A 21,564-nucleotide genomic window follows, 5' to 3' on the forward strand; every position below is an offset into this window, starting at 1 on the left:
ATTTTTCATTCAATCAACATTTAAGGCAAGCCTCTACCTGAGATATAGATTCTTGAAAAGTTCCAAACGTTCCCTGGAAGAGCAATTAAATAAATAATGACTTATAACTTCTGGAATTCCTCTGGTAAATCTTCCTAAAATCTCTAATATTGAGTACACAGAATATCAAAAAGAAATACGTTGTTTCTGTGCTCTTTTAACTAATGTGTCTATCCTAAATATACTACAATGTTGCTGAATATAAAGTTAGCTGCATTAAATTAAACTGTATAGGAGAGAGTTGTGTTTGTTCAGTGTAAATTAAATCACTAATGTGGCAAACAGAGTAAAAATGCACCAGGTAAAAAACAATAAATGCTTGCATTTTTCCCTCAAATAATTTTATGTCTTTTCCTTGTGAAACAATACAAGTCTTATAAAGTAAACTCAATGTTAATTAGATTAATTCTTGAAAAAGTTTAATATAATAAACAAGACATTAACAATGAGGGAGAACAGCTACACTGCATTTCAGAGACTCAATGAGAAACTAACCTTTTTGAAGAGATATTAATTCAAGAAGAAGAAGAAGAAAACTAGATTAATGGTCCTTGGAATGGAGAATTTCAAAGGTGTCTCCATCAACTGCAGGCATTTTAGTTTTTTTGTGAACAGTCTTTACTATATATAAAAAAGATTTTACATATAGTTATGGAATTATGTGTTGTAAGAAAACCACTTGAGGGGCTGGGGATGTGGCTCAAGCAGTAGTGCGCTCGCCTGGCATGCGTGCGGCCCGGGTTCGATCCTTAGCACCACATACAAACAAAGATGTTGTGTCCGCCGAAAACTAAAAAATAAATATTAAAAAATTCTCTCTCTCTCTCTCTCTCTCCTCTCTCACTCTCTCTTTAAAAAAAAAAAAAGAAAACCACTTGACACATTTGATTCACATTTTGATTCTAGTTTCAAGTTAAGAAAGTGGATAAATTGGCTTAAAGCATCTTAATTACAAAAATCTGGAATATTTATTCATTATAATTTTACTGTAAGGCATCATGCTCTGATACAAAGTTTGACTTAGAACAATTTCTGACATCATCTAGAAGAGTGCACCTTCATTTTCCTGCTTTGTGTATCATGCTCCCGGGTCCTAGTCTAAGAAACTCTGGAATATAGGTCATCTATGTGGAACACTCAAAATTTGATGCATCTTGCCTTCTGAACATGACCTTTTGTGTTATCAGTGAAGCTAGCATACAATTATTGTGATCACTTGATAATGTGATCACTTGGTTGGTTTAATCTGTTTTTTAAATGAGTGTGATCTCTGTGATCAGTTGTATTGCAAATGTAGCTGTTGTGCTTAGATGTTGGGAAATAAAGCAAACAAGGTGAAACTAAGAACAGTAAGGGTGATGAAAATGATAAGGCATAGAAATCTGCAGGATGCTCTGTGTGAGTCATCTTGATCAAGCAAGATATATTTGAACCTAACATACATATATAGGCGCATAAGCATACTATGCACATACATCTTAAGGCAAGTTTCACAAAATGTTTACCTTTATTTATCCCACTAAATGCAAAACATAGACTTTATTCTTCTATTCTATTATTCCACTCCACTGCACTCTACTCCACTCCATTCCGTTTGTTCATATTGTTAAAAATATAATGGGGCTGGGCGCCATGGCACAGACCCATAATCCCAGCAGCTTCAGAGGCTGAGACAGGAGAATCTTGAGAATTCATTGAGAAATCTTGAGAATCTTGAGAAATCATTGTAAAGAGAAGGATAAATAGAAGTCAAGGTTGAAGGACATTTCTAAACTAACAGAAGAGGCAGAAAAACATAATCAGTTACACATTGACTTTGGAAATAAAGTAATTCCTTTCTTCAGAATTTTTCTTACAGAAGAAATCTGTAAGTTTTATCAACAGAAGAAAAAAACATGCTGGATTTGATGTCTTCCAACTTTGTACTCTAGGAATCTGCCACATTTTTCCTACTGTGAAATTTTTGGTTTTGGAGTGGTACCCTATCCTTGGGTGACCTGGTAGGTCTCTGGCCTCACCTACATTCTCTTGAAAGTCAACATTTTAACTCTATAGTTACTGTTTGTAGTAAGGAGATTAATTGCTCTTGGTGGCAGCCTATATGGAAATCTACACAGTCAGCAGCAGTGTTCTGGTTATGGGAAAAGGGCTCAGGTGATGCAGGGCTGCGATTCATTGCTACTAAACAATTTCAGTAAAGTTCAAGGTCTTCAGGTCTAAGTGTAATTCATGAAACTTACCCCTTACCTGTCAGCTTCTCTGACAATATAAATAAAGATTTAGAATTACAGCAAATAGAGAACTCTGCACAGAATCACCTGAGGCTGAATTACTTATTATAATAGACAACAGAACTCAACCTACAAGGTAAAAGCTTACTTTCCTTCTTTAATTTCACACAGATTTTGATAGAAACACCTTTGCAGCAGAATGGTGCCTAACATCATTTGTTGTTGTTGTTGTTATTATTATTATTAGAATACAATGAATGTAGGTAAAGAAAATAAGAGTAACTGATTCAAGTTAGTGTTATCTGCTAAAATGTTTGGTATGATATGAAAGTATTTAGATTTTAAGATAATGTCAAACTAATTATAAAAGCAAAGTTAATACGGGAGGTTACAATTGATTTCAACTATTCTAAATGTTCTTCTTGAGTTTTCTTTACAATCAGTTAAAAGCCATATGGGAAATTATGTCTACTTGATTTCTAGTCCTTTCATAACTTTTGTCTAATTTTGAGCCCAAATTTATATACCATACTTTGCTTTTTGGAAATTTAGTTACTGCTGAAAATTAATTAATCTTTAGAGAACAAGACTTGTCACCATTCAAAAATTTCCAATAAACTCTGAAAGCAATTCCAGAAGAAGGGTCCTGAAACATGACTACAAAGCTAGCAGATCTGCAGAAAATACTCAGGCTTTTCCTAAGGGGATTTCTTTGAAGGAAAAGCACTTGTTTGGATATGAAAGTTCTGATATGGTTGATAAATTTCCTGCTACGGCAACATCACACTATAAAACATAAAACGTGTAACACTAAGAAAAAAGAAAGAAAGCAAAACTTCACATCCATAGGCATTTATTCTTAATACTTCTGTAATATTCATTTTAGCATAATTAATATGCCTTTGGAAATAGTGTCTAAACATCTGAGGACCCTCCCTGGACACTGTGTCATCCCACACAGAAAGAGGAGAAAATGGTTTGGGCATAGGTTTGAATGAGGCTCTATCGACTCAGAGATTGGGATGACACCACTTGGCCCCTTGGTTTTGCCCACAGGCATGGCGATGCTGGCTCTCTCATTCTATGGCTATTTCCAGAAACATTAAGAATAACATGATCAAAATATAATCTTAAGTCAGTCTTTCTTGTTCTTTTTTTTCTCCTCAATAAATATGCCCACACACAGAAACCAGAGATCTGGAATTACTTCCTCCCTCTATCTTTACAACTCTGAAGCATGAGCAGTTTACCTCCAAAACATAATCTTAAATCAAGGGGTTTTTTTCCATGTCTATTTTTATGACCTTATTTCAGATCATTGTATCAATTCCCTTATAATTTTCCTCCTTTCTTATTCCCTTTTTTACTTCCATCCGCCGTTCTCTACATAGCAGAAAAAGGGATCCACCTTTTTAAATTTTTTTTTGTAGTTGCACACAATAACTTTTATTTAATTATTTATATGTGGTGCTGAGGATCAAACCAGGGCCTTGCACATGCGAGGCAAGCACTCTACTGCTGAGCCATAACCCCACCCCAAAAAGGGATCCTCTTTATGGGTAAATCTAAGCATGGGGCTGCTTTCCAATGATCACTTCAACTGACATCTACGTCACTTGGAATGAAATGCAAAGTCTTAGCCATGCTTTAGAAGGCCTTAAATGATTCACCCACTCTTCTTCCTTCCACTTGTTGTTTTCTTTATTATTTGCTTCTGGCCTCTGAATTCTTTCACAGCAAAGCTTTTTCTTGTCCACCTGAATGGAGTCTTCTCGTTGGTTGTGCCGAGATCCACACCTTTCACATGAACTGCAGTGCAAGCTTCTGGAAGAACCCACCGCTCATCACACTACGCTCAAGCATTTTCTCCTAGCATAGCCTAGGTCCTGTTTATTTATTTTCATCCTACTTTTTCACACATCCTTCAGTACTAGTAAATCAGATTATGAAGTCAAGATTCATTATTAGTTTATTGTTATATAGCTAAAATATAGAATCTGGTACATTTAGCAAATGACTGAAAACATTTGCTAAATGCATATTATTGTTTCTTTTTTTCACCTTCTTCCTTTTTTTTTTTTTTGTTACTGGGGCTTGAATCCAGGGGCACATGACCACTGAGGCACCTCTCCAGCCCTTCTTCTTATTTTTCTCATTTTGAGACAGGGTTTTTCTAAGTTGCTTAGGACCCTGCTAATTTGCTGAAGCTGGCTTTGAACTTGTGATTCTCCTGTCTCAGCCTCCCAAGCTGCTAGGATTACATGCATGCACCACCATGCCCTGTATTATGGTTTCTTATGTAGATTAGTGTAATAAGTAAATGTTGTCATGTCTCTTTTCTGTTCTTGCTTGCTTCCCCGTCCGTTGTCCATCACCATGTTCATCCTTCCAGTGAACTGGGAACATTATCATTTCGTTTTCCTCACACTGTTTCCCCTAACCTATATAATAAAGTCCAAGGTACTTTGATAAGAGTGCCATTCAAGATCCTCTAAAATTATCTACAATTCTCTCCAATATATTGCATCTCCTCAACAATAATGGACCCCATATTAGGGCCATGTTGATCTATGGAACTAGCTTGTTGCCCAATATAACAGCATCCCAGATACTTCTCATCATTAGCCTTGAAGGCACACTTGCTTCAATTCAGTGAAAAATCGACCATGGGACTGATACAGGACCAAATCCCATGAAGGGAGAGCTCTCTGAACTTTTCAAGTCAAAGTACCTTCAGTTATTTTAACATGTCATAACTGAACATCAGTTAGCTTCCAGGCAAAGTTTTCAGTTTTCAGAATAGAAAGTGGTTCCTTTAGAAGAGGCCCATGAAGTTTGACCCAGTTTCAGATCAGACTATGAAAGTGCAGCATGAGAAAAAGCAATTATTTGCTACATTTTACTCTCCCTTATTTTCTCTTACAGTAGCAGGAAGTAAAGAAGGTGATTTATGCAGAACTGGATTCTGGTAACCATAGGCAGGATTTATAGAAGAAATGATGAAAGAAACAGCAATAAACAACATGAAGTTGATCTTGGCTATTGGGAAGAAACAGCTGTGTTTAGGTCACTCTGTCACTTGTCACTGTGAGACAGGGCTGCCCCTCATCAAATAAGAATGCACCTCAGAAAATCTTGAACAAGTATCAGCTTCCAGGAGGACAGAGGGTTAATGCCTCGAAAGGGAAAATGTTTGTTGTTATTTATTTGTTCTCTTAAAGAGCAATACATTCAGCCTTTTCACTAACATTCTCTTTTTGAGCTAAGCTAATGAACTCTTTATACTTAGGAATATCTTATAATTAGGTCATTTGGCCTTTAGAAGCTGAGGTTTTAAGGATTCTGGAGCCAGGTCCCAGCGTGTGGCAGGGAGGCGGAGGGACCATCAGTGGCAATGCTGCATTCTACCACTGATGATTCTGGGAAGTCTTCCTTCTGTTTACAGTTTTCTGAAGCAAAAACAAAGAACATACTACACTTCCATAAAGTATCACGGTACAATTAGAGGAGAGGATTTTGAATGCTCTTTATATATCCTCATGTTGTTATTGTTGCCATCTAGTTGTATGGTCTTGATTAAACAGTACCAGTAAAAATTTCAGGGCCTCCATTTCTTCCTGTGAGATGAAGACTGGTGATCTTACATGCCCTGACGCTGAATTCTTTGAGTCTATGATAAATTCATTTAAATTGTTAATGTGTTTTGTTAAAAAAAAATCATTAGGTAACACATCAAGCCTCATATTTACCAAAAATCTTCACTTTTCCCCTAGGAAGACTCTGATAAGTATCTCTTTCTACAACTTTCTTTGAATTTTCTTATTTTATCTTAAAAATTATGCAAATGTTGCATTTTACTCCATAAGATATCCTTGTTCATTTTAATATAAAGTGATGTTTATAATCACTTAACTTCAGAAGAAAGTCAATACAAAACTTTGTACTATACTTATTCTTTTATGTTGAATATCTCTTGGCACACATCAGGTTAGGAAATGAAGTTTCAACCCAATGCTTATTGCATTTTAATTGGGTTTAGCTGGGGAATATATACATATAAGGGCAGAAGGACTATGTAAGAGAGGGGGTGTCAGAAGATGAAATCCAGGAGATTGTTGGCAAAGGAATTGAATGAAGCGGCTGAGTTCCACAACTGCAAATAAAACTAGATGAGGTAGATTTTTAATTCTATAAGCTTCATTATAGCTGAAGGGGAGCTGAGGTAAAAATCAAGCAAATCCCAAACTATTTCCATCAGAACTCTCTGTGCCAACTGTTGAAGGCATTGAGATGGAAGTCTAATAATGTAAAATTATTTCAACAAAGATTTAAGTGCTTTGTTAGAGAACTGTTTATCTCACCATCGTTCTATACACAAATAATTCCTAGATTCCCAACAGCAACAGGAACACATATTTGTTAGTTTTATCAAAATAATTTTTAGAGTTTTGACCAAAAATAGTTAATATATAATGTACAGGGATATGAACTGTGGAATTTGACTTTGGTTAATGTCTTTGTTGGGATACAGGAGCTGCCGTTTAGGAATTTTAACAATCACGAACATCTAAAGAGGGCTATAATTTTACTCCTGAAAATGACAAAGGACCTCATAAATAAGATGAAGGACCTGTCTCTCCAGCCAGAACTTCCTCCTACATCAAGGATGAGTTACATAATAGCATCATGCCAGGAACAATTCAAGGAATAAGAATTTTCTCATTCTGCAGGACACAAAGAAACAAATGCTAATTATCACTGTTTTTTAATTGTGTAAATTGTGCATCCCTCTTTCTTTAGGTTTTAGTTATCCATATTTTTGCAGGGAAGCTGTGAGGACTACTGACCTTTTGATTTTCTATGGTATGCTGTTTTTCTGAATCCTGTATAAGAACCAATAGTCATTCTCTAATCCCAGATTGTGATATATAACATGAGGATATATAAACAGCATTCAAAATCCTCTTCTCTAATTGCACCGAGATACTTTATGAAAGTGTAGGGGGAAAAAGTGTAGGGGGAAAAATTATTGAAAATTAAGCTAAAGATCCAGGTTTCTACTGTACAAGGTACTGAATACCTCTCTCAAATTCTATGGCTGTCTTTGTGCCTTTCTTGGATTCATACAAATACTTCTATAATAAACAATTCATTTGGAAATTTTTCTGTTTTACAATTTGAATTTATAAAATGATTAATGAAACAAGGTCTGAGAATCACATGCAATCCTTTTCTAATTAATCAATAGAAATTCAATTATTTTAACATCTTTCTTAAATGCTTTAAAAAGTAGCTGGATGGGACCATGCAATTATAGTATGCATGAATTTATCAATTTTCTTGGAAAAATAAAATATTCTAAGGGCTGATAACCAGAAATCATTAAGTATACAATAGAAAGTGCCTCATTCTTTCAGGCACCAAACTCTGTATTCAAATATATGTTTCTTAAGACACACAGCTTGCCAATGAATTATGTATATCTAGTTCACAGTGTGTGCATATGCAAAATAGTCTGAATATTCAGTTGCAATATTATAAAAAGGCAAAACTTAATTATTTAAAAATAATGTGAAAATCTTTGTAAAACTAGTAAGTGTGTCACACATGAAGTAGAGTAAAACAGACATAGGCTGTTTTATCTGTCAACATATTCTTTTATCATTTATTTAGTACCATAGCAGCACACCTAATGTGTTATTTCCTTCACTGCTGAATGCTTCTTAATTACTTTATTTAATGGGAAACACTACTCTACAGAAAATGAAAGTGTTGTGGAGAGACAGAGCTATGGAACCAAAGTACACTATTAACTCTTTATTTCATGAACTATAAGTTTAAGCACGTTGGCACAGGGGACTTGAAGGACGAATTATGGTGTTATTTCAGAGATAGCTGCTTGTTCAAATTCAGCCTGAGTTGTTTACCAGCTCTTTATGGACAAATTCAGGGACAAATTTGCAGTGATGCAATAGCTCTCCATGTACTCATTAGTAGTAAGGAATTCACAAAAGACATATCTTGGGTATAGAGCACTATTGGCTAAATGTTCTGCAGGTTGGATTGGGAAGGCTGTAAGATCCAAGTCTCTGTACTCATTTTGGATGAGGTACATTTCAGAGTCTGGAGAACTAGAATGTGTTTTAGGATACTTTTTCCTGGTTACAGAAAATTCAACAGAACTGTTACCGTGGAGTACTACCAATGGAGTCTAAACACCATGGCACAACAATTTCTTCCTACGAAACATCCATTTCTCTTCTAGCCCTATTGGTGGTTTTCATAGAGAAGCAGAGTCAAACACTCTGTGACAATTCTAGGGTTTTGTAACTTTGGATATTTTAAATATCATTAAAAGGAAGTCTTGAAAGGTCATTTTATCAGGAGACTCACCTTGAAATTCTCACTTTATTGTGGAGAAAGAAAATGAAATCTTTTTATACTGCTATCTCTGAGGTTTCAGTCTCTGAATTTTGAATTATGTGTTCCTTTGTAATCTTACCAATTCAATCAGGATTTTCTAGACATGGACTAGATAGGGTTTTAAGAACCCTTTTCTCTACCCTCTCTTTTATATCCTTCACCCCAACTCCAACCCAATAAAAATCACAAAATCCACTCACATCCCGACAGCAATCATTCATTTTTATGTTAATCTAAACCCCTGAAAATGTAGGGCACAAAATCACAAATCTTCCATTGTTGGGTCAGATTTGAAAAGTCATGACCCTTCTCCAGAACTTTCTTTAAGATTCAGTTTCTAAATATGAAGTTTTAAATCAATAACAAAACTCTTTGTGACTTCACATTTCAGAAGCACACACACATACACACACACACAACACTGTGGCAAACAAAATGTATAGTAATGAAACAATATATGAAAACTGTTTGGAGTTTGTTAAATGTCAACCCAGAGAGGAACCTAGATATTAAAGCATTGGGGTAGTCTTGCCTCTTACCAACTTTCATTTAATGGCATAGTTCAGTACTTCAAGAGGGCTGCTGTAGGCTGCTGAACACTGGGTTCAGTGCACAATTGCTATCCTTAACAACAGAGGTAAAACTTTGAAAATATGTGATTTCTTTGGGATAGCAAGATGGGTGTTTTAGAACTGATGTGAGAAACGGTTTTTGTTAGATGTGAAGTTGCAGTTGTTCTAACAACAGCTGAGTGGGTGAAGAGAACAAAAGGGCAGACTGCATTTAGAATCCTGAAAATACACATTTATCTGCATAACCAGGCAATTAAAACAAGGTGAACAGATGAGCAGGACCCTGTTAATGTTTCCCTTCAGTGTGAAGATATGCCCTTTTTAAGAGAGAATGCAGTTTCTTTCAAAATGATATGACTGTGGAATAACTAACTACACAAAGCTCTGCAAGTAATTAGTCTCTACATGAGTAATGATTGCATAGTATATCTATCCTGTGTTTATCTAGGGGAAGGTAATTAATTTGTTTCCTCTAGGACCTTGCCGCTCAAGCATTGTTTGCAGACTGAGAATATAAGCCTCTCGTGAAAACTTGGAAATTCAGTCCTCATCCCACACAGAAATTGGAATCTGCATTTGAGATCCATCAATGGCTCATGTGAATATTACAAATGAACAAACACTAGTCTAGGAAATTCTAGATTGTCCATTCGGTTTGGAATTTGAGTGATTAAGTCCAACTGCCCCACATGAAGCCTTGTTTCTAGCGCTGTGAGATCTTTGGTTATTGAGGAGGGCTATCTTTTTTTTTTTATTCTTAAAATGTTTCTATGATGGTTTCAGAAATCTCCATTTACAGGACCAATATTTCAGAAATCTCCATTCTACAGGACCTCTTCTGAAGGCAATATCCCCATGTCCATCAGACACCTGATACTTCCATCCTTTTTAAATTCTGTACTCTATAATGTTTGGATTTTAATTTATAATTTTATTACTTTTAAACATGATTTTTATCTTGTTTCTGTTTTACATTTAGTTATGGTATGAGCTTTATTTGAATTTCTCAAGTATTTATGCACATATAATTTTTTTTTCTACAGTATGGATCTAATCATGCAATATTCTGTGGTTATCTTCCATCTATAGAAAAAAATTGTTTAGATTCACATTCATTGTACTTCTTGTTCTAGTCTTAATCTTTAAGCTTCATTTTGACTACTCTCAGATATTGTATTCTATAGTCAGATAGACACACTTCCCTGCTGTAGTTTGGACCTGAAATGTCCCTCACAGGCCCAGGTGTTGAATTGGTCCTCAGTGTGGCACTACTGTGAGGTGGTGAATCCTTCAGGAGGTGCGGCCTAGTGGATGGAAGTCATGTCATAGGAAGCTGCCTTTGAAGGGCACATTAGGTCACTAACCCTTCCCTCGATGGTTTGCGTCCTGACTATTATGGGATGAGCAGCTTTGCTCTCCCATATGCTCCCTACCATAACTTTCTGCCTCATCACAGACCCAAAGCAACAGAGCCCAACAACCCTGGAGGAAAACCTCTGGAACTGTGAAACAAAATAAATCTTTCCTTCCTGCCTTTAAGTTTTGTTTTATAGTTTTTTTTTTTTTTTGTCTCATGTATCTGGTCACACAAACAACTTATTAACACATTCCCTTTTAGAACCAGTGTTCTCTTAATACCTACTCAATCCCTATAAAAAATATCCTAATTGACTTTGTTGCAGAAATTTACAAGCTTATACTAAAATTCATATGCAAATTCTAGAAACTCAAAACAACCTTGAAAATCAAAGTTGGAAGAATCATTCTTTCCAATTTTGAGACTTATTACAAATCCACGCTAACAAAAACAGTGTGGTACTAGGATAAAGGTAGACATAAGTAGAACAATGGAAAAATTACTAAATTCAGAAATAAACTCTCATATTGATAGTTGACTGATTATGACAAGGTTACCAAGAAAATTCATTTTCAAAACAGTCTTTTAAAGAAGTAATGGGACAGTTGGATCCACATGCAAAAGATGAATGAATTTGGGCCCCTTCTACATACTACATATAAAAATTAACTCAATGTAGAACAAATACCTATATAAAAGTTAAAACTATAAAATTTATAGAAGAAAATATAGGTATAACTCTTAGTGATCTTGAATTAAGCAATGGTTTCCTACAAATCGAAAAGTATAAGCAATGGAAGAAAAAAATAGAAATATTTCAATTCAAAATTTTAAAAAATCATGTTTCAAAGTAAAAAGAGAGTTAACAGAATGGGAGAAATATCTACAAATCATATATCTGATTATTTCTAAAATAAAAAGAGAACGCTTACGTGCAACAATATAAACATGAATAACCCAATTTAAAAATGGGTAAAAGTTATGAATAGATATTTCCTCGAGGAAGATATACAAGTGGCCAATAAGCATGTGCAAAGATGCTCAATATCAGCCTTAAGGAAAATTTTTTTAAAAAGTATTGATACCACTTTACTTCTATTAGGGTGGCTGTAATTAAAAAAAAAAAAGCCAGATAATAACAAATGTTGGTATGGATTTGTGGAATTGGAACACAATGCTAATAGGAATGTTAAATATTAGAACAAATTTGGAAAAAAAATTGTCAGTCCCTTAGAAAGAAAAATTTGAATTACCATATGGACCATTAATTCCACTCTTAGGTACTGTATGTACTGGAGAATATTGAAAACATATCTTCACACCAAAATTTGTACATGAATGTTCAGAGCAGAACTGAACATGAGAGCAAAAAAAAGAAAAAGAAAAAAAAAAGAAAGAACCCAAACATTATTAACTGATGATAATTAAACAAAATGTGGTACATCCATTTGATGAAATATTATGAAGCCATAGTGGTGAATAATGTAATAATATATGCCATAAAAAAGATGAATTTTGGAAGCATTATGCTATATACAAAGGGCATATTTGACTCCTTTGGCATGAAATTCCCACAATAGGCAAACTCAAAGTAAAGTAGTGTTTGTCATAGGCTTGAGGGAGGGGAGAGTAGAGAGTAATGTTAATGGGTATGGGGTTTCTTTAGAGTGATGAAGACACTCTGGATTTGGGTAGTGATCATAGCAGTATGAATGTCTCCAGGTGGTGCTGAATGTAGAACAGGGGTCAAAACACTCCATCTGAGAACCATTGCCATAGAACTAAACTATATGTACTGTATGAAAAGATATGGAAGGCACACTATTTAATTGTAGTATCTTATATTCCAAAGATTGCACAGAGCTTGGGGTCAAGCCGAGTGGTAGAATGCTTGCCTGGCATGAGCAAGGCCTTGAAAAGCCCTGGGTTAGGTCAACAGGGCCACAAAAAGAAAATTAAACAAAGAAGATTGAAAGAATTTTTGCATTTCAGGAAAGAAGAAAACTACAGTTATATAGGGTAGGAATCATCTGCAGCATATTTTTCTTATATGAATAATAAGGAGAATATTCTGTTTACATCAAAGCTCTACTAAAATGATAAAGAGGTCACATTTAAGAACGTTTTTCTTTTCATAATTCTTAGATGAAAGATGATGCACCATAAAGAAAGACATTTTCTTTTTTCTACTCTATTCTTAGCACTAAAATTATTCAGTCTGTTTCCCACAATTATTAAAGCATAATTATATAAATAAAAATAAATCAAACTTTTGCATTTTAAAGACAAGATAATTCAAGGAGCCCCTATTTTCATTTTAATTGTCACAGAGAATACTGAATCTAAATTGGATTCTCCAAGACACTCCCCTATAGTTTAAAATTACCAAGGCAAAAAGATTGGCAATGTAGGATCCTTTAGTCATCACTTACAGAGTAATACTAATCACCAACATTTTAGAATTCATTAAACGTGCCAGGCCCTTCACTCCCTGTTTTAAATTACATTTAATTCCTATATGATCCTATGAGATATGGCTCAGTGGATAACTCCTATTTAATAGCTAAAGTAACTGAGGTTTAATAAGATTGAGGACACACTGGCAACAGGTGATGAGATGTGTTCCAGAATCCCAGACTACTCAATTACAATGTCCATATATAACACAAACTTCCCACTAAGTTATTTTTTTAAATTTAATTTTAAGAATAACAATATGGAAAAAAGGGTATGATTTGGGTTGCTCTTTTTAATAAGTGGAGCTGAATTTTCAATGCCAAATTTACCAATAGAGATTAAAATCACTATGGTAAGCATTCTTAAATATGTTTACTAGTAACAGGGGCCACAGAAGCTTTTGACACCCAGGATTTGTGGTAGGTCTAGAGAAAGTCAGGATATGATGCTGGCCATGCCCACAGTCAAGGGAGAACGTCAAAGCCAGTGATGCTTAGTAAGTATGAAGCGAAGATTTGAACCTGAGCCTGTCTCATTGCTGACCTCTTGCCCTTTCTATATAGCCATGCTGCTTCTCACAATGTTCTCAAACAGATAATGCTTGGAAAATAGGGCTAGGCACCAAACTTAGACTTCAACTGTGCACACACAGTACAAGAATAGCTAGAATTCAGGACTGTATTGATCTATCGCTCAGAGAGCCCAAATCACGAATTCTGGGAATGGTCTGGACTGGGACTCTTCACAGGGTAGCCACTTGGGAAGATTTGAGAAAGAGTTTCTTAGTAAAGGCATGGATCACAAACTTCTTTCAAGTTAAGGAGCTGTAAAATGTACTTCCACATTTATCACACATGAATGTCATAGAAATCCTTGGAATAGTATGTCAGGTCCTATCATGATTTAATTTTGTAAACACAGAAATAAAGAATCAGAAATTTTAAGTAACTTCTAATAGGCCACATGTCAATGAGTGGAATAGGGCAGATTTAAAAATTCCATATGTAGTGTTATTTCTAATTTACCAGGCTCCATATGTAGACTGCATAATTTTTTTCCAGGAACTTTGGTACTATATTAAAATATTTCTGTCTAGTTTAATAATGACTGAATCCTTCACACAATTTGTGTTGAATTCCTTCTCATTTTTGTCCCAGGAACAGAAGGGAACATTTCAGTAGATTTTTAAGAGTAATATTTACTCTCACCAACTGCTTCTGCATCTGAGTCTTTATTCTAATCTTCTCTACTTTATTTCAAGAATTTAAAATGTTTCCATAGAAACAATCAGAGGAAAAAAGTGATGAGCTATGTAACATTTGCAGTGGATGTCTTTCTGAAATTTGGACATCTATTCCTCAAGAGATTTGAGGGTGTGTGTGTGTGTGTGTGTGTGTGTGTGTATGTGTTTGAGGTAGAATCCATTCTAACAGTGATTCTCTTCACACTTCTACTGAATGTTTTAGGTTACAAACTTAATCTCCACAGTTTTAGTGAAATGTTCCCAAGACTATTAAACCATTGCCTTTTTATTATTTAAGCTAACAATGGGTGCCCTCATCTAGGCTACCTTTTCTGCTCAGAATCTATATAACTTTCAGATGATGAGGTTGGCACATGGAACACTGGACACCACATACTTCTGTCCAGGCATTTGAATAGATAGCTAGAAGCCCCTGGAACTGGGAAGAGGTGACAAAGAGGAAAAAAAAAAAAGAAAAATGGGACCTAAAGCTCAGTGGTGTATTTGTTGGAAAACAAAGGTGACAGATTAACCCCGACACCAGGGATTTTTCCACAATTACATGATCATTGAGACTCAACATTTTTCATAGTAATACATAAAACACCAATGAAATCTATAAAATGAGGAAATTTGATAAATGTAGGGGATTTGAATTTTCCCCTAATGTTATTTACATCACTTTCTTATTTACATCAGTACCACAAGGAGGTGATCATTCTGTCAGCAGGCATGGACTTTTGCAGCTTTTGTTCACTGCATAGGGAAGAGCAATAACTAATGCTGTCTGCTGCTGCATGTCCTAAATTATTTGCTCTTATCTTCACTAGACAGTTTTATATTTGAAGATTTCCCTTGTCCACCTCTTTGAGCTGATCAAAATGCAAAAAATATCACTGAATGGAATTCTATATTGGTCTCACACGTGAGCAGGTGAACCTATAAATTAGCTAAGTGAGAAGTGGTTATATATTCTAAAGGACATTATAGTTCAGTGTTGGTAAGGAGCTTTAATGCTTTTAGTGAATTATCACAGGGATTTTTTTTTAAAGGGGAAAGGGAGAATGGATTGGTTAGGGTGGATTTTCAGAATAAAAGGACTGTTGCATTGTACAATTCTTGAATCATATGTTGCTAACTTACTAAGTTGTATAATATACAACTTAACATAGAACAGACTTTAGCTGTCACCTACTTATCCTATCAAGAAATGAAACCTAAGCAAGAAGTTTAAATCTGCACTCTCTATCCACAGATTAGCTCTTGTTAATAATAGCCAGTTTCTGCAACCATTATCTCCCATTGGCAGGGTTAGCTACGTTTTGGAAACTTGTTTAACTAGCACAAACATACTCTTACTTATGCCTTTGTCCTTTGGATGCACTTTCTTCCAACTGTAGGATTCAGTTCAAACCTTATCTCCTCTGAACACACTTCCCTATGAAGAACTGGTCATTGGCTCCTCTGTGTCCCTTTCACAAGAGTTCTATAATTGGTGCATCAGATATGTTCATGTGTGCTGTATATCAAACACTGGTTTAATAAAAAATTAACACAATGTGGTCCCAACTTTGAAGGTATTTACAATATATAACCATTATTAGTGCATCTAATTCACCAGTGGAATAGTACATGCATTCTAAGAAGGTATACACATTGTGTTATCTTTTTATTGTCAGCAACTAGTACAAAGCCTTGCACAGGAAAATAAAAACAGTGTAAAGTGCTTATTGATAGAATATGCTATTAAAACATACATATCTAATATATCAGATAAAAGTGAATTTTAGAGAAAATATACAAATCAAAAATGTAAATAAAGTGGACCAAATTAAGGAATCATACATACTGGAGTATGTATATTTTTTTTCAGTAAAAAATAATACACAACTCACTGATTCACTGTTTCCTGCAGTTTCTCAGTGAAGATTCATTGAGATAATATATAAATTACAGTGATATCTTTCCAAATCTCTATATGATACTAAAAGTTAAAAAGTCATGTAAGAAGTTATTTCGATTTAGGGACAAAAGAAAATTTACAATTAATTTCCCTGAATCTCTAATAAATGATGGCAAACAATGTCTTAATATAAATAAGAAAGCTCATTTGCTAATTAGACATATCACTGGCAGACCCTTCTATTATGAAAAGTCATTTTATAATTTATATTTTCAGCCTGCTGATTTTCTTTTGAATGAACACTTAGTAGATAGAGCATCTGAAATAAAAAATGAATGAGGTTTTAGGTCCATTTGGAAATATGGCATTCTTAAATGTCTAATACTCTGTCCAAATAAGTTGGATTTCAATAGAATTATTCCAATTTTATACATCTAGAGTTGAGAGAACTCTATTCAACTTTAGTATTCTAAATTTTGAATTTCCAAGAGCAGAACTGAATTAATAAATACTTAACATTTAGGTGAACTTCTTTAGAATTTACTAAGAGTAAGAAGGCTTTTTGGTTCTATCTGCTCAGTGTACATAAGGGGTAGAATATGGAGTGGCATTGAATTATTGAAGTCTGATTTCATCCCACATATATACAGTGTGTAAACCTCTGGTAACTTCTGTAATCATCCGAAAATAAATCTTGTAAAATTCTTTAAGTGAAGGAATCCGGTTTCAGTATACAAAAGAATAAAACCAAAACTATATGATAATCTCAGTAGGTGCAGGTAACAAAGGACAAAACTCACATCCTTCCATGATAAAAATTCTCAATGGTTTAGGAAAAGAAGATGATTTCTTCAACCTAGGAAAAAAGCATCTATATGCTATGTAGAGGTAATATCATAGTTAATTGTGAAAGAATAAATGCTTCTACTCTATAATCAGAAATAAGGCAAAGATGTCAGCTCTCAGCATTTGTAGTCTTCTTTTACTGGAGGCTAATGTAATGAGACAAGGAAAGAAAAGGTACACAGAGCAGTAATAAAAGAAATAAATCTTTCTCTATTCATAGAAATATTATTACCTATATATAGATAATGCCAAAGAATCTACAGAAAAGCTACTAGACAGAAAGGGAGTTTAAGAAGGCAAGATGTAAAACCAGCAAAAATAATTTTATTTCTATATACAAAGAAGGGACAATTGGAAAGGGAAAAAATTTTAGACTGGAACAGCATCAAAATATGAAATATATAAGTTTAAATCTAATAACATGTGCAAAATGAGTATGCTGAAAACCATAAAACATGATTAAGGAAATCAAAGAAAACCTAAATGAATGGGGGAAATATGCTCAGTTCATGAATTGGAAAACCTAAATTATTAAAGTATTAACTCTCCCCCAAGTCATCTAAAGATTCAATTCAATCCTAGGAAAATTTTCAGCAGAAATCTTTTTTTAGAAATGTTTACTCCAAAATTTGCCTATGAAAATAATCCATAATAGCTAAAATAAATTTTGAAGAAAAAATGTGGAACATTAGAAGACTCATCATCTTATTTCAAAACCTACCATGAAGAACTGTATTCAAGACAGAATAATGTTGGCAAAAATATAGACAAACATATCAATGGAACCAAACAGTAAGTTTAGAAAAAGATATACTATGTGTTCAGTTGATTTTCTTTGAAGGTGCAAAGTCAGCGGAAATGATAATCTTTGAGTAAATGGTGTTTGTACAATTTGACATTCATATTCCAAAAAAAATTGTTCCTCAACCCATTCCTCAGATAACATGCAAAAATTAACTCAAAATGGATCAGAGAACTAAATATAAAATGCCAAAATATAAAACTTGCTAAACAAAACATAGGACAAAAACTCTGGAGAGTGAAAGATTTCAGAAATATGACTAAATACACATGCATCAACAACAAAAATTTGCCCATAGCAGTTAAAAACTTCTGCTCCTTAAAAGACACAATTGAGAAAATAAAAAGGCAAACCACAGAGAGAAAATATGTGAAATACAATATAAAATAAAAGGATTTATTCCAGAATACAAAAGGGAATCTCGAGTTATAATAATAATAAAAACACCTAATTTTAAAAAGTCAGCAAAAGAGCAAAATGACTATTTGGCTAAAGTGAAAAGCAACAACAACAACAACAACACAAATAGAACAGAAACATACTTCCTCCCCTACTGAGACTTACAATACCAAGTCGTGACAAAGCAATGATACAATGATTAAGGTCATCCTTAGCTTACAAGTACATAAAATACAGAATGCTTTGGAGAATAGTTTCACAGTTTCTTAACTTAAACATACAACTATCAAACAATCCCGAAATCCCATATAAAAGAGAATTTTTAAAAACATGTTGTCTATATTTAACTATCATCTTAACAGTATAATCTGGGGCTTCCACTTAAGTGTATTAATTTTATGAAGTAGTAAGACAGTTCCATTATTTAATATTAAAAGGAACTAATTTTTAGGTTAAAAGCTAAAATTCCCATCAGTTTTCTTCCACAAAGTAAATAATATTAGACTTTAAATCATGAAATACAACTCAATATTTCTTCAATGGATCCATTTAATTATTCTTCAATGAAACAAATATATTTTCTGAAATTTTGTTAATTTTTCTTCATATATATATATATATATATATATATATATATATATATATAATTTTTTTTTAACCTGCAGAAATGGAAGTGCCAGTGTAGTGGTTTGGGGAAAACTCCCTTATTTTCCAAAGGAGGTTAATTGCTATTATGGAGGCAGGTTTTTGTATCTGGAAACAAATTTCTACTCCAAATAGAGAGTCCTTTCGACTTACAGAAGAGTCCCCTAAAGACAAAAGGTAACGCTGCCATATGTAAATTATAGCTGTGATAATTTAGCACAGATTATTTTCCATAATAACAAGTTAGTTCAGGAACTAAGACTGATCAGGTCCTAATTTTCCTGAAATTTATAATTTTCCATATTTCCCAATTAGCCTTGTTTTCTAATTTTCTTCCTTTCTTCCAGATCATACTTTGAGTGCCTTGTAGGCGATGGATACTGATAGAAAGGTCCACATTTAAAGGAACTAACAGTGTAAATTTAAGAGCAACTCAGTTGATTATTTTAAAGTTCAGTTATTTTTATACTGTAGATTCGAAAATCAGGACTACAAAATATCATTGAGATTGTTTGGATTTAGCTTGTAAGCAGTATTTGATATATAAGCAATGACCCAATGATTTTTCTAAAAGTACCACTTCATTATGGGTTTTAGTAGGACTGAAGTGAGAATGTTTTTCTTGATATGAAGGATATTCAGGCAACATGTTTCTCTAGATATGCTGTATTCTGACACACTAATCTCCAATGTATTATTGATGTTTAAAGACTTCTTTGTCTCAGTATATTTGTGACAAAAATAGGTATTTTACCATAGAAGGAAAAGGACTATGGTATAAGCTACAATTTCCAAATGTCAGTTTATGTATACTGGGTGTCTTGCACTGATAGTTTGACTCCCTCTGAAATTTGTATGATGAAATTATAATCCTGATATAATACTATCAAGAGTTGGGTCAATGGGGGTAATTTAAATCATGAGGATGAAACCTTCATGAATGAGATTAGTACTCCTTTGAAAGAGACTCCAAAGAGCTCTCTAGTGCTTTTCCACCATGAGCAGATACAACAAGATTTTTATCTGTAACAGAGAGGGCCCTTAGAAGGACTTGACCATGCTGGAATTATGATATTGGACTTCCAGCTTTCAGACATCTGTTATGCAAGACACCCAGTCCAAACTGACATGTACACAGGAAGTTGTACTATCTGCCTAGTAATTAATTCACTAATTAGTTTTTGCACTTTTAGTGTATGTCTTTATTGTACAGAATTTATTAAGAACACAGATTTAATGAGATATACTCACATTTGGTGGTTTGAAGGTGAGATTCCCCCCACCTCTTTTGAGTTTATCAGATGTTCTTGACACTCAGGTAGGTTTGGATGTCCCTGGGATGTACCCTTAGATATTAGAGTTCCTTTGATACAGAGAAGAGTGCTAAAGCTGCAGTTTGGCGAAGGCCAGTATTGCTGTGGGCATATGTTCAGAGAGAGCAGACAGTGGTGGTTGATGGAAAATCCCACCAAGAGAAAGATTTTACTCCTCTGATAATATGTTTTAAAAAATGTCCTCTCTCTCTCCTTGCAGAATAATTGAGCTGAGGGGCCATATTTCAGGCAAAAGTCTTGATTTCTTTCTGGGCAAGGAATCAGAGAAGCACCATTTGATTTCTGTGGGGTCAAAATTGTACTTTGCATATGGATTATGGTTTGGTTATATCTTTTGCTTATTTGTGCCTTATATGTATGTGTGTGTGTTTGTACATATAGATATGCTATAGATATGCTATATAAACACATACATAAATATATATTAATATATCCATTGATTAGTATATAAAAATATAAAAATCATTTGACTTTAGAATTTAACAAATTTATTGCTAGAACAATCATTAAGAAAATCCATAGTGGAGAGATCTTTTGCTGACCAAATTGTTTGGATGAAGTTTTTGTTATCTGGCTATTAGTAAGGAGGTTTGTGGCAAGGAAGTAGTTTTCTTAACATTATCAGTTGGTTAGCCTGGTCTTAATTATGGTGGGAAGTGACAGGGAATTTATATTTGAAAGGAGTTTGTATTCTGTGATGTTCCTCTCCAAACTATATAGGGAGGATGCTGGTGGACCTCATCTGGTAGGGAAATTTACTTAGTTTCTTGAATGTGCATTTTCAAGTCAATTCTGTTTGTTAAATCAATCGGGAGGCTGTTCTACTCCAAATCAAGTACTTCTTAGAAACAATGAAGACATAAATTAGTATGTGATTGGATCAACTGTCACGTACTGCATCTTATTTGGTTTTCAATGCCTGCTTTGGGAAGGAATATTTGATAGGGGATTTTCTTTCATTTTGTCTTTGTGCTTAGCTAAACTAAATAGGATTTTCACAAAATCTTTTGGAATCAATTTTGTATTTGTTCTTATACAGTCAAACTGTTTTTGCTGGCATTTGAGTTGGCCATTTTCTATGAACATTTTAACAAAAACTGTTTGCTTATAATATTTGATGTTTCTCAGTGAGTTTTGACAACAGTTATCTTTCTGCTCTCCCAGAAAATAGGAGCATCAAGAGTGTTTATCAGGATTATGTTGTAATACCAGTAGACATTTTCTTTTCCCTTTAAACATTTTAAATATCTCCATCAAATGCATTTATAACAAAATGAATGCTAGTAAAGAAATTCCAAGAACACCGTGAGCAC

At 34.1% G+C, this 21,564-nt stretch overlaps 1 protein-coding gene across 1 annotated transcript in view; it reads right to left on the minus strand.

Annotated features, from left to right (window-relative positions):
- The window catches only part of KCND2 (potassium voltage-gated channel subfamily D member 2), a 457,887-nt gene that overhangs the window by 116,414 nt on the left and 319,909 nt on the right, over positions 1-21,564 (minus strand). The gene's annotated exons all lie outside the window — the stretch shown is intronic.

This window comes from Spermophilus citellus, assembly GCF_964194105.1.
Source record: "Spermophilus citellus genome assembly, chromosome: 3".
NCBI lineage: Eukaryota > Metazoa > Chordata > Mammalia > Rodentia > Sciuridae > Spermophilus > Spermophilus citellus.